The 14,425-nt window shown below is 37.8% G+C and overlaps 1 long non-coding RNA gene across 1 annotated transcript in view; it reads right to left on the bottom strand.

Annotated features, from left to right (window-relative positions):
• The window catches only part of LOC132692278 (uncharacterized), a 37,883-nt gene extending 28,579 nt beyond the window's left edge, over positions 1-9,304 (bottom strand). Inside the window, exon 1 of the long non-coding RNA XR_009616274.2 lies at positions 8,956-9,304. This is a non-coding gene — a long non-coding RNA (uncharacterized LOC132692278). The remainder of the gene's footprint in view (positions 1-8,955) is intronic.
• Between the last annotated feature and the right edge of the window lie 5,121 nt (positions 9,305-14,425).

The following is a 14,425-nucleotide window of genomic DNA, read 5'->3' as shown; positions in this document are numbered from 1 at the left end:
ATCCACTTATCTGATTTATCCACAAGTCAAATTGGACTCATTTTATCTCTCTATTCACCAGTCCAAGGAGCAGCTGGGACCAGCCACTCTGCAACAGAGCTTGGCAAGATCTAGAGGATTCTTCATGAATTCTTGCCCTCCCCACCAGCCCTGTAACCAAGAAGTCACAGGAGCCAGTGCTCTCTCCCATACATATGAGGCTATCTTGAAAAGGATCAAGGAAAAGAAAAGATGTTTGATAGACTAAGCAATTCTAATTATGAAACCAAATCAGTCTCATTATAGGAAAAAAAAAAACCCAGAATACATGCACAAAAAGAAGGAAACAACAATATTCATAATCCCATATAATCATAGATAACAGCTTTTGACATCTTGGAGCAGATCCTTTACAATGTAATATACTAATCTATACCTCCCAATCTCTCTCTGTCCTTACTCTCCCCCTCCTCCTCTCTCTCTCTCTCTCTCTCTCTGTCTCTCTCTGACATTTACTACTTATGTGACCTTGAGAACATTCATCATTTGTAAAGTGAAGGTAGTAGCAATGTTAATATCTACTTCATAGAACTGCATTAGGATTAAATATGAAGATGCATATGAATGTTAGTGCAAAGTAAATATTCAACACATTTTAGCCATTTGTTTTTCTTACAAAAATGGGCATAAGATACAATTTTAAAAAAATATATAGAGAATATCTTTTTATTTCAATACATAATTTTTGTATGACATCACTCTGAAGAGTTGAATAGTACTCAAGGATATGGCTGGACCAAAGTTGACTTAACCGACCCTCTATTGTTGAGCATTTAGGTTATTTCTGACTTTTCATTGCTACAAATTGTTCTCATACAAATATTCTTGGAGGTACATATTTAAAACAAATCTTTATCTGTTTCTTTAGATTAATTTTCCAGAAGTTCAGTTTCTTGGTTAAAGGACAGGCCAATTTTGAAACTTTGAATACATATTTCCAGATTGCTTTCCAGTAAGGCTGACCTCAAAATTATGGTGCCTTGTAACAAATTCAGCAAAAACATGTCCAATTTCACATCCTTTTTCATCCTTGGCAATGCAACTACAATTCATGGCAAGATAAAATTCTGCTGTGAATCAAAGAAACTCCACCTGGAACAAGAGGTCTGACATTTATGTTTCCAGATAGAGTGAAATCTGAGACAACCAGGGAAGGAGGTTCTCCATTTACCCCCATGGTCTTTGTGGCTGATAGCCAAATGTCAGATGAAACAGACACACTGTCTTTTCTTTGTAAGTCATTCTGTAAAGGCTCTTGTTTGAACAGTAACTGCATTTTAATTGGCTAGCATTCTACATCATTATGTTACATTCCTAACTGAAAATGACATAAAATAAAATCTTATTACCCTAAAAACCCCTCCGGTCTTGAGTTTAGCTTTCACCCCCGCATGGATCATTGTGGCTATGACTTCCTTAGGGATTACTCACAGGAGCAAGAACAGTCTGCTTCGTGCATGGAAAGACTGAAAGCCACTAATCTACAGAACTTAATTTAGAAACAACCTGCAAAAGATAGTTAGCAACTAATGAAGGTTAACTGAACCCTCCCTGGGGACGGTTCTCCTGGCTTAGCTATAACTGTGCAAAGCCTTTCTTTTGCATCTGTTACACCCAGGAGGCCAGAGAGGGAAAGAAGACCAACATGAGACAAATAAGTCAGCTCTTCTGCCTCATTCCTACTGCCCTACTTAGGAAAGGAGTTCAGTTCAGCCTCAGAAACTAACACACACTTTCTCAGATGTTCATGGTCATTCTCTCTAGGTGAGAGCTCCATGGTACAGTAATTACCAGATTCAATCGCTTTAGTTGTCTTATCACAAACCCTAATGCGCTAACATATTGAGCTATCAAATAACGATGGTCTCTCGGTCATTTGATTGAGATGTTTTAAAGAAATTTCAATACTAGATTTCTTTTGCAGTATTAGGTGTGACTTGATAGTATTAACATTCTTAAATGAGTTAATTAGTTCAACAAGTTCTTTTCCTTTCCAGGTTTGTTTGTTTGTTTTTGAGAAATAATTGACATATATCACTGTATAAGTTTAAGGTGTCCAGCCTGATAGTTTGATTTACAGGTAGTATGAAATTATCACCACTATACATTCAGCTTACATATTCATCTTTTCATATAGATACAATAGAAAGAAAAGAAAGAAAAAAAGAAAAAAGGAAAAAATTCTTTTTGTGATGAGAACTCATAGGATTTACTCTCTTAATAACTTTCCTATACATCATGCAGCAGTGTTAGCTACAGTCATCATGTGGTACATTGCATCCCTAGCACTTATTTATCTTAAAACCAGAAGTTTCTACCTTTTGACTACCTTCTTCACTCCCCACTCCCTGACCTCTGGCAAGCAACCACAAGTCTAATCTCTTTTTTATGAGTTTGATTTTTTGTTTTTGACTGTTTTGTTTTTGTTTTGTTTTGTTTTAGATTCTGTATGTTAGTGAGATCACATGGTATTTATTTTCTCTGATATATTTTCCTTAGCACAATGCCTTCAAGGTTATTACAAGTGGTAGGATTTCCTTGTTTTTTTTTAATGGCTGAGTAATATTCCATTGCATAATTTATCTATTCATCCACTGATGGACAATTAAGTTTTTCCTATGTCCTGGCTACTGTAAATAACACTGCTACAAACATGGCGTTGCAGATAGCTTTTCAAGTTTCATTTTCTTTGGATATATTCCCAGAAGTGGAATTGCTGGATCATATGATAGTTCTATCTTTAATTTTTTTAGGATACTTCATCTTGTTTCCATAGTGGCTGCACCAATTTACCTTCCCACCAATGGTGTACAAGTGTTCTCTTTTCTCCACATCCTGCCAGCATTTATTTATTTTTTTTCATGATAGCTATTCTAATAGGCGTGAGGTGATACCTCTTTATGGTTTTAATTTGCATTCCCTAACGACTAGTGATGAGCATCTTTGAATATCCTTGTTGGGCTATTGTATATCTTCCTTAGAGAAATGTCTCTTCAGATCCTTTGCCCATTTTTAAATTGGGTTACTTGGCTTTTTTTTTGCTATTGGGTTGTATGAGTTCTTTATATATTTTGGAAATTAACCCCTTATCAGATATATAATTTGCAAATATTTTTTCCTACTCTGTAGGTTGTTTTTGCATTTTGTTGATGGCTTCTTTTCCCATGTAGAAGTTTTTTAATGTGGTCCTAAGTGTTTACTTTTAATTTTGTTGCTTGTACTTTAGGTGTTATATCCAAAAAATTATTACCAAGACCTATGTCAAGGAGCTTTATTCCTATTTTTTTCCCCTAGGAGTTTACGTTTTACATTTAAGTCTTTAATCCATTTTCAGTTAATTCTTGTAAGTGGTGTAAGACCTGGGTCCAGTTTCATTCATTTACATGACAATATGCAATCATTCCAGCACCATTTATTGAAAAGACTGTCTTTTCTCCATTGATTATTCTTGGCTCCTTTGCCAAATATTAGTTGACCAAAAATGCTTGGGTTTCTTCCTGGCTCTCAGTTCTGCTCCAGTGGGCTATTTGTCTGTTTTTATGCTAGTACTATACTGTTTTGATGACTGTGGCTTTTATAGTATAGCTTGAAATCAGGAAGAATGATGCCTCCTGCTTTGGTCTTCTTTCTCAGGATTGCTTTGGCTCTTCAAGGTCTTTTTGTGGTTCCATATGCATTTCAGGATTGTTTGTCTACTTGTGTAAAAAATGCCATTAAAATCTTAATATAAATTGCACTGGATCTATAGATGGCTTTGGTAGTGTTGATGTTTTAATAGTATTGATTCTTTCAACCCATGAATATAGGGTACTTTTCTATTTCTTCAATTTATTTAATCAATATCTTATAGTTTTCAGAGTAGAGATCTTTCACTTCTTTAGTTAAATATATTCCTAGGCATTTTATTGGTGCTGATGATATTGTAAATGCAATTAATTTCTTTCTTTTTCAGAAGATTTGTTGTTAGTGTAGAGAAACACTACCGATTTTTATATTAATTTTGTATCCTGCAACTACACTAAATTTATTGATTAGATCTAGCAGTTTTCTTGTGGAGTCTTTAAGATTTTCTATATATAAAATCATGTCATCTTCAAATAGAGACAATTTTCCAATTCTGATGCCTTTTATTTCCCTATCTTGCCTGATTGCTTTAGCTAGGAGTTCTAGTACTATGTTGAATAGGAGTGATGAGAGTGGGCACCCAATCTTACCCAATCTATTAATATGATGTATTATAATAATTGATTTGCATATGTTGAACCATTCTTGCATCCCAGGGATAAATCCCACTTGATCGTGGTATATAATGCTTTTAAAGTACTGTTCAATTCAGTGTGGAGTATTTTATTGAGAATTTTTACAACCATATTCATCAAGGATATTGTCCTGAAGTTTTGTTTTGTAGTAATATCCTTTTCTAACTTTGGTATCAGGATAATACTGGCTTTGTAAAATAAGTTTGGGAGTGTTCCCTCCTTAATTTATTGTAAGCATTTGAGAAAGATTGGTGTTAATTCTTCTTTAAATGTTTGCTAAAATTCACCAGTAAAACTGTCTGGTCTTGGGCTTTTCTTTATTGGGTGATTTTTAATTACTGCTTTGATCTTCCAGCTAATAATTGGGTTATTCAGATTTTCTATTTCTTCCTGATTCAGTCTTGGAAAGTTGTATACTTCTACGAATTTTTCAAGGTTGTTCAGTTTGTTGCATATAGTTGTTAATAGTAGCCTCTTATGATCCGTTGAATTTCTGTGTAATTAGTTGTAATGTTTCCTTTTTAATTTGTTTTGTTGACTTGGGAACTTTCTCTTTTTCCCTTGGTTAGTCTAGCTCAGGGTTTGTCAATTAAAAAAATACTTTCAAAGAAACAACTCTTAGTTTGGTTAATCTTTTCTATTTTTTTCTATTCTGTATTTCATTTATTTCTGCTTTAATTTTTATTGTTTTTTTTCTGCTAACTTTGGGCTTAGTTTGTTTTTCTTTCTCTAGTGTCTTAAGATATAGAGTTAGGTTGTTTATTCGGGATTCTTCTTGCTTCTTAATGTAGGTGTTTATTGCTATGAACTTCCCTCTTAGAATTGTTTTTGTTGCATGCCACAAGTTCCGGTATGTTTTGTTTCCATTTTCACTTATTTCAAGAAACATTTGGGGCGCCTGGGTGGCTCAGTTGGTTGAGCGTCTGACTTCGGCTCAGGTCATGATCTCACGGTTTGTGAGTTCGAGCCCCACATCAGGCTCTGTGCTGGCAGCTCAGAGCCTGGAGCCTGCTTCAAATTCTATGTCTCCCTCTCTCTCTGCTCCTCCCTGGCTCATGCTCTGTCTCTCTCTCCTTCAAAAATAAATAAAAACATTTTTAAAATTTTTTTTAAAAAAGAAACATTTTTATTTCCTCTTGAGTTTCTTCTTTGCTCCATTGGTTGTTCAGAAGACTGTCATTTAATTTCCATGTGTTCATGAATATTCCAGTTTTCCTCTTGTTGATTTCTGGTTTTATGCCATGGTGGTCAGAGAAGATACTTGGTATGATTTCAATCTTCCTGAGTTTGCTGAGACTTGTTTTGTGGCCTAACATATGGTCTATCCTAGAAAATGTTTCATGTGAATTTGGGAAGAATGTGTATTCTGCTGTTGTTGGATAGAATATTCTGTATAGATCTGTAAGATCCATTTGGTCTATAGTGCTGTTTAAATTCGCTGTTTCCATATTGATTCTCTGTCTAGATGATCTCTCCATTTGTGAGGGTGAAGCAGTAAAGTCCTTAACTATTATTGTATTGCAATTTATTTGTCCTTTTAGTTCTGTTAGTTTTTGCTTTATATATGTAGGTGCTTTCATATTGGGTGCATAAATATTTATGATTGTTGTCTCTTCTTGATGTATTGCCCCTTTATCATTACATAATTATTTTCTTTGTCTCCTTTTATCCTTTTCAATTTAAAGTCTATTTTGTCTGAAATAAGTACAGCTTTATGGGGATTACTATTTGCTCAAAATGTCTTTTCCATCCCTTCACTCTCAGTGTATATGTGTCTTTGAGGCTAAAATGAGTCTCTTATAAGCAGCATATTATTGTATCTTCCTTTTTTCAATCCACTCAGCCATTCTATGTCTTTTAATTGGAGAATGTAATCCTTTTATGTTTAAAATAATTATCTATAGGTAAGAACTTACTATTGCCATTTTGTTAATTGTTTTCTGGTTGTTTTGTAGATCCATTGTTTCTCATTTCTTATCCTGCTATCTTTTCTTGTTTTTTGTTTTTTGGGTTTTTTTGGATGTCTTTTAGTATGAGTGTGTTTTTATTTCTTTATCTTGTTCTTTTGTGTAATTACTATAGGATTTTCCTTTGTAGCCACCATGAGGCTTACATAAAATCTTAAATATATAACACCTTTTTAAAAACTGATTGCAATTAACTTCAATAAAATTAGTAAACTTCACATTGCTACTTCTTTCCTTCATATATTTTCTTTCTTTCTTTCTTATTTGAGAGAGAGAGAGAGAGAGAGAGAGAGAGAGAGAGAGAGTGTGAGCAGGGGAGAAGGGCAGAGGGAGAATCTTAATCAGGCTCCTCACTCAGCAAGGAGCCTGATGTGGGGCTCTGTCCCATGACTCTGGGATCATGACCTGAGCCGAAATCAAGAGTCAGACGCTCAACCGACTGAGCTACCCAGGCACCCCGTTCCTTTCACATTTTAAATGATTGCTGTTATAATTCACATGTTTTTATACTGTGTTACTAATAACATACTATTATAGTTTTGGTTATTTTTACTACATTTTTTTTAACTTTTAAACTAGAGTTGTAAGTGAATTATGTAAGTAATTATGAATTACTATGTTGTTGAATCTATGACTATATATTTACTATTACCAGTGATATTTACACTACCTCTTTATGCTTTAACGGTGTTAATTAGCATTCTTTTACTTCCACTCAAAGAACTTCCTTTAGTATTTCTTGTAAGGCAGCTCTGATGGCAATGAACTCTCTCAGCTTTTTTGTTTGGGAAAATTTTTATCATTTCTGAAGGACAACTTTGCCAAGTAGAGACTTCTTGGTTGACAGTTTCAATATTTTAAATATGTCATCCCTTTCTCTCCTGCCCTGAAAAGTTTCTGTTAAGAAAATTACAACTAGTCTTATGGGGGTTCCTTTGTATGTAACTTCTTTCTTTTCTCTTGCTGCTCTTAAAATTCTTTGTCTTTGCCTTTTGACAATTTAATTACAATGTGTATAATGGATCTGGATGTTCATTTCTCTCCCCAAGTTCAGGAAGTTTTCAACCATTACTGCTTTAAATATACTTTCTGTTCCCTTTTCTTTCTTTTCTCCTTGTGAAATTCCCATAATGCAAATATTTTTTCTTTTCATTGTGTCCTAAAATTCCCATAGGCTTTATTTACTTTTAAAAAAATTATTTTCCTTTTTGCTCCTCTGGATAATTTCTAATACTTTATATTCCAGATCACTGATCTACTTTTGCAATTCTCTACTGAATTCTTCAGTTATTGAATTATTCAACTCTAAGATGTCTGTGGTTTTGTTTGTTTTTGATGGTTGCTATTTCCTTGTCAAATTTCTCATTTTGTTCGTGCATTGTTTTCCTAATTTTATTTAGTTTTTTTCCTAATTTTGTTTAGTTATCTGTGTTTTCTTGTAGTTCACTAAAATTTCTGAACTCTGAGGAACTCCAGAAGAGTTTTCGAACTCCTCCTTAGGAGTTTTCTGAGGAAAATTCCCAAACTCTGAGGGTTATTCTGAATTTTTTGTCTGACAGTTTGTAGATCTCTATTTTCTTTTCTTTTAAGGTGAGTTATTTGAGCTTTATAATTTTCCCTTCGTGGTGTCATATTTACCTGAATTTTTGTGATCCTGATTCTTTTTTTTTTAATTAAAAAAAATTTTTTAATGTTTATTTGGTTTTGAGAGAGGGAGAGACAGAGTGTGAGTGGGGGAGGGGCACAGAGAGAGAGGGAGACACAGAATCCGAAGTAGGCTCCAGGTTCTGAGCTGTCAGCACAGAGCCCCATATGGGGCTCAGGCCCACAAACCAGGAGATCATGACCTGAGCCGAAGTTGGATGCTTAACCAGCTGAGCCACCCAGGCGCCCTGTGATCCTTGATTCTTTGTGTTGGTATCTGTGCATTTGGGTAACTGGGTTCCTCTCCCAAACTTTACAGGTTCACTTTGGCATAGAAAGTTCTCTCACAGTCAGCTCAGTTTGGGTTTCTGGGTGTATTTGCTGGTAATGTCCTTGGACAGGTGGGAGCTGCTATTATGGGCTATTTTGGGGTAAGGCAACTATTTGAGCTCTGTGGATAGGGGTGGGGGGAGCCACAGGCTGAGAACAGCTGGATAGGACTGCTGGCTTGATTCCTGCCCAAGTGAGTTGTAGGATGGGCTCTGCAGTTGCCTGGATTCTCTGGTCAGGCTTACTAGATGGTTGGGACTGGGTACTATATTCAGTTATAGATGGGGGTTATCCATTAGCTTTCATGCCGTGGGACCACAGAGTTCAGGACCTGTACAGCTCATTGTTTGGGAGCTTAAATCAGGCCCTAGTGTGCACTGAACTCCCTGGTCAGATGAGGTCACTAGTTTTGCTCTGCACATAGGAAAGCCATGGGCTGTGCTCTCTGTTCAAGTGCCACTGTACATAGTGCTGTTGAATGGGCTATACAGTTTTGTGTGCTATGGTTAGTTTCCCTGATTGAGCAGGCTGAAGGCTGTATTCAATGATGAACAGGGATATGAATTAGATTTTCTATCTGGGAGCAGCAGAAGTAACTCTAAAGCTGGTAAAGTTCATTATTTGCTGCCTTAACTCAAGCCAACCCACATTCCAAGTTTCCCACCTGAAGAGGCTCACTGGCTTTGCTCTGCAATCTGCCAGTTTTGCCTATTCACCTCAGTTCCAGTGCTGCTGGGTTACACTGCTTCCAGGAGATGTCTCCAACCCTTCTGATTGGATAGAGCCAGAAGACGCTGTCCACAATGGGTGGAGCTATGTCTCAGTTTCCTGGCACAGGCAAGAGGAGGAAGGGACACTCTGGGCTACTCTCAATTTCCCAGTTTCTCCAGTTGGTAGAAGTCAGGAACTACTTTTACCCTTGGCTACAAATTAATCCCCCTACCTGTGCACACCACAAAACGCTCCACTCCTGGTACTGGCTTTGTTCTGGACACGATTAGGCTTGCCTACTGCCTCGTAGCTTGAGCAGGGCTGTGCCACACTACTTCCAGAAGTATTCACCCGTCCTTCCGGTCATCTGGGGCTGGAAGACCTTCGGTCTGGGATTGGTGATTTACAGCTTCCTCATTCAATATCTGAGGAAAATGAGGCCCAAAGAGGTGAAGTGGGCAGGTCACACAGATGACTGAGGAGCAGAATAAAATAAGCAGTAAGACCGTGGGTTTTAAATATCTCCGATCATATTTAAAAATGTAGTTGAATTTAACATAAGGTACAATGTTAGAGTATCACCATGAATATGTACACATATGTGCTTGGAATATACCTAAGAGTGAACTAGCTGAGTCAGAATATTCATATGGTGCAGAAGCTCAGCTTTAGTAGACGCTGCTAGTTTTCCAAGGTGGTTGCACCAAATTACACCTCCACCAGCGGGCCTCTACAACCTTGCCAACACTCCGGATTGTCTGCTACATTTTAGCTTTTCTGATGAGCACTTCGTATATCTCATTATGTATTTGATTTGCATTTACCCAGGTGCAATTGAGCACCTTTTCATATGTTTATTAGCCATTTGTACATTCTTTTGTGTGAAATGCCAGTTCAAATTCCTGCTTAATTAAAAAAAAAAAAAAAACTTATGATGTTTTAAAGTCACACTACTGAATTGGAAGTCACTTGAACAACGTATGTCATTAGTGGCAGTTTGTTTTGTTAGCTTACCCAGCACACACATGCCCAGCAAAGACAGCGTGAGAAGCCAGGGGGTGTGGTCTGCTTGGTCCCAAGCAAAGTTGTGTGATAAGCACCATTTGCCTTTGCTCTCCTTTCACCTCACCCATTGGGTTCCCACCTTCCAACATGTCTGTGGTAACACGGCCCCATTGACAACTCCTCTCCATCACCCTCATCTTATTCTGTATCCTGGATGGGAAGGTGCATTGGAATTGCATTGGAAAGTACTGCTCTTAGGTCTTCTTTTGTACTTTGTGTATATCAGTACATTTGTGATGTTGTTTTTTTTTTTAATGTTTATTTATTTTTGAGAGAGAGACAGAACGTGAGCAGGGGAATGGCAGCAAGAGAGAGAGACACAGAATGCAAAGCAGGCTCCAGGCTCTGAGCTGTCAGCACAGAGCCTGACGCAGGGCTCAAACTCAGGAACTGTGAGATCACGACCTGGACAGAAGTTGGATGCTTAACCGACTGAGCCACCCAAGTGCCCCCGTTTGTGAGTTTTTAATGCACAAAAGTAGCCTTAGAGATGAATCTGAGAGTGGGACAAAAGATAATTGAATTGAATTGGGAGTGAGAAAAATCCAAATTGGAGCAGGAACTGATTCAGTCCTTGAAGGAATGCTTAAGGAGGAGAAATAAGAGGGGGGATTCAGAATCCAGCAGGATGATGTGGCCACTGAGAAATTCCCAACAGGGTTTAAATGATTTTTTAAATTAAATTATTATTTTTTTACTTTAATCTTCTGGGAAAAAACATTTATATGGTTCATAAATCAGAACAATATGTTCAGTGAAATGCCTTAGTCCAACTTTTGCCCCCATCTACTCCATTCCACCGTCCCCCACCCCCAGGTAATTTCTGTTTTAGTTTTTAGGGTATCTTTCCAGTGTTTATGCAAATACAGACCAAAATTAATTTATGTTTTTATTTTCTAACTTCCCAAAATATTTTAATAGTGATGTCTAAAATTCAATCTAAATTATTTGAGATGTGAAGCAAATTTTCAAAATTTAGCAAAGTCTACGCCATACAACAGTCTTGTTTATAGATGTGGTTGTGTGTGTGTGTGTGTGTGTGTGTGTGTGTGTGAAGGAACAGGACCAATTTCTACATTTCTACATCTGGGTTGACATGATGTGGAACAGTAATGTGTGGGACAGAGAGAAAATCCATACACTGAATTAATTCAGCAGGAGAAAAATGAAGCCAGAGGTGATTGTGAGATCATAAACCCACCAGGAATTGATAGAAATCTTGGGGAGGGTGGTGGTTTTTCCACCGACTGTGTAGTGATGGTTGGAGCCTATCTTATTTAGGCTTTAAAGGACAGAGTGGATTCAGTGGATACCTGAATAACACACTATTGCCTTCAACTATGAAATAAGCCTTTAATTAATTATTAACTGGTAGGCTGGGACTTAATGATAAAGCATCTCATTGCTAAGCTGAAAAGCTTAGATATTTTCTTAAGGCCTAAATGAGGGGTCATTGAAGGTTTTCCAACATGGAATGACATAATCAGAATTATATTGCTAAACGTTTGATTTGGCAGTCCCCAAATTAACAATACTATTCCCAAGTTTGGGAATACCCATTAAAGGTATATTCATTACCTATTGCTGCATAATAAATTATCCCAAAATGTAACAGCTTAAAACAACAAGCATTTATTATCTCAGTTTCTGTAGGTGAGAAATTTGGGCGTAGTTATTGTAGCATTCAGCTATTCACAGGCTATTAGACTGGGAACCTCAGTTCCTCCAAGGTCTTTGGCCACAGGCCTCCCTCACTTCCTTGTCAAGTGAAGCTTTCCATAGGGTAGCTCATTACATGGCAGCCAGCTTCCATCAGAGCCAGCAAGTGAGAAAGCAAGAAAGGGCAAGTAGACAGCATGTGAAGAAGGTTATGTGAAGATAAACTCAGGATTGTAGTCATGCATCTATCTACAGCTGGAAAAGAAGAATGCACAACAGATCCTTCCCTAGTGCCTCAGAGAGACCATGGCCCTGCTGATACCTTGATTTTGGACTTCTGACCTCCAGAACAGTGAGGCCATAAATTTCTTTGTTTTAAACCAGAAAGCAGGGAAGGAAAGGGAAGGGAAGGCAAGGGAAAGGAAGGGAGAAAAAGAAAGGGCAAGCAAGATGGAAACCAGAGTCTCTTTGTAACCTAATCTCAGGAGTGATATCCCATCACATGTGCCATATTCTATTCACTGTGCTTATTCTGCTCATTCAAAGCAAGTTACCAAGCCCAGTCCTTACACAAGGGTGTAAATAAATAGGTGGGATTCACCGGGGGCCATTTTAGAGGTTATTTCAACCTAGTAAGCTAGAAGTAGTGAGGCATTGCAGTAGGTGGTTCCTGTCAGGCTTTAGATAGGGGAATGGTGTGAAAATGAAGATGGAATTAGAATTGCCAGGACTTGCAAACAGATTGGATGGGTAGGATGAATGGAAGAAAGGCGTCAAGCCCGGCTGATTGGGATGATTGCCAAGGGAGTCACAGAGAGAAAGCACATGAGGAGAGGCAGATTTGGGAGAGACGTCAGTTAACAAGAATAGGTTTTAGCAAACTCGGCATTAAAGAATTAAGAGAGAAAGAACGGAGAATTCTTTTGGTTCCGTTGACTTGAAGCAGCTGGTGTAGGGGCAAGAACATATGGGCTGGAGTTAGACAGATCTGGGTTCAAATAGCAACTCTCCCCATCACTTATAAGTCCCGTGCCCCTGGGCAAACTACTCTGATTCTCCATTTCTCTTCTGTTAATGTTCAGGTCAATGCCTACCTCTCCTGGTTGTTTTTAGAGCCGTATGAGATAGCTTCTCTAAAATTCCTACCAAAGGGTGGTGCTCAATAAATAGTGCTGAGTATAGTTATCCTCCATGTTTTCAAAAGTAGATGTGAAAATATCCTTTGTCACTGTCTCCTTACAACCATCAGATAACCCCATTATATGACATTACTTTGTTAGCTTCAACAACTGCCATGAAGTTTACTTCTATATATCTTTATGGCTCCAAAACATTTTATACGTGTAGGTTTTTATGTACATTTCTTGTGCCACTCAAATATCCCCCAAATGTGGTTACCTAAGCATTTATACTTGGATGTCACTAGCTAACTATTCCTTATGTGCATAAAATTAATGTGTTGCTTTCTTCCCCTCTTTCTCTCTGAGTTCTACTTCAGTGTCAAGCTAGAATGTTATTTTTAACAGACTCTCCTTTTATTGCATAGAAGGACCGTATAGTGGGTTTAAACAACACAAGACACAAAACAAAAACTAGATTACATCTGAAGGGCTGTGTTTGAATCCTGATTTTCTTTTTTATTAGTCATGAAAACTTTGTGCCTCCAGCTTCCTCTGTAATAAAAATGGGGGGGGCGGTATGATCTGCTTTATACCCCTACAGAGGAAATGGCCTAGGATTACAGAGGTGGAATTGGCCATCATCCTTGTCTTCCCTGTAACAGCTCAAAGGCAAAAAACTTGTAACAAAATGTCAATCATCATCTTCACTACCACCCAACCAATGTTGCCAATACTGTTTCTAACTTCTTCCTATTTTAATGTTTTCAAGTAATTATACTACGTTTGAAAGTTCCAGGATAGGCAGAAAGTAATGTTGAAGTATTTTGAAGATCAGTTGAGGCAGAAATCGACGTTGATGTAAATCTTGTTTTTGGTTGTACCATAAATCTGCAGCACTGCAAAAATCCACAAGGCTTGGAATTTCACATGTAAATTTTGCTAAGCTTGTTTTTCAGGCAATATTGGTATGCTTTTGCAGTCCACAATCGTTTACATTAGTTGAGTATTCAGACTGTACCAGGCTCTGGACTTTACGTATGTTAACTTGTCTAATTCCATAACACCTCAGTCAGGTGGGTACTATGACTCTTTTTCACAGGCACAGACTTACCTCCATGGAGATGGTGGGAAGTGACCGAGCTTGGCATTGATATCTGTGCAGCCTGGCGGCAAGGCCCACACTTTCACCACTATCTTCAATTTTAAGTTCCAAATAGCTGCTTGCAGCATGTGCTCTGCCAACTTTTTAGCCTCAGAGTCACCAGCAAGTCTTCTTAAAATATGGATCGCCGAGTTTCCACTCCTGACGTACTGAATCGGAGTGCCAGGACGCGGGCCCTAGAAATCTGCATTTGCACAAGGATTTTGTTTGCATTATTCTAATGCAGACTAAAGTTTAGGAACCACCATACAAAACCGCCTTGGATTTCCCATGGGTCAGGTGCTGTTGGATTCTGGGTCCTGCCTATTTTTTCCTACTATCAGGACTGTTGAGGAGCCATTTTTGAAATCTCAGCCTACATACTCTCCAAATCCAATCCTGAAGATCTCTGGCTTAACTGAGGCAACACCATCCAGTCTGACTGCCTAGGTCAGCTCTATCTTCAGGTTCCAGGGCTATCTACATATC

This window comes from Panthera onca, chromosome B1 (assembly GCF_046562875.1).
Source record: "Panthera onca isolate mPanOnc1 chromosome B1, mPanOnc1 haplotype 2, whole genome shotgun sequence".
Classification (NCBI taxonomy): Eukaryota; Metazoa; Chordata; class Mammalia; order Carnivora; family Felidae; genus Panthera; species Panthera onca.
Note: the sequence above shows the minus strand (reverse complement) of the source record. Positions and strands in the feature narration are given on the sequence as shown.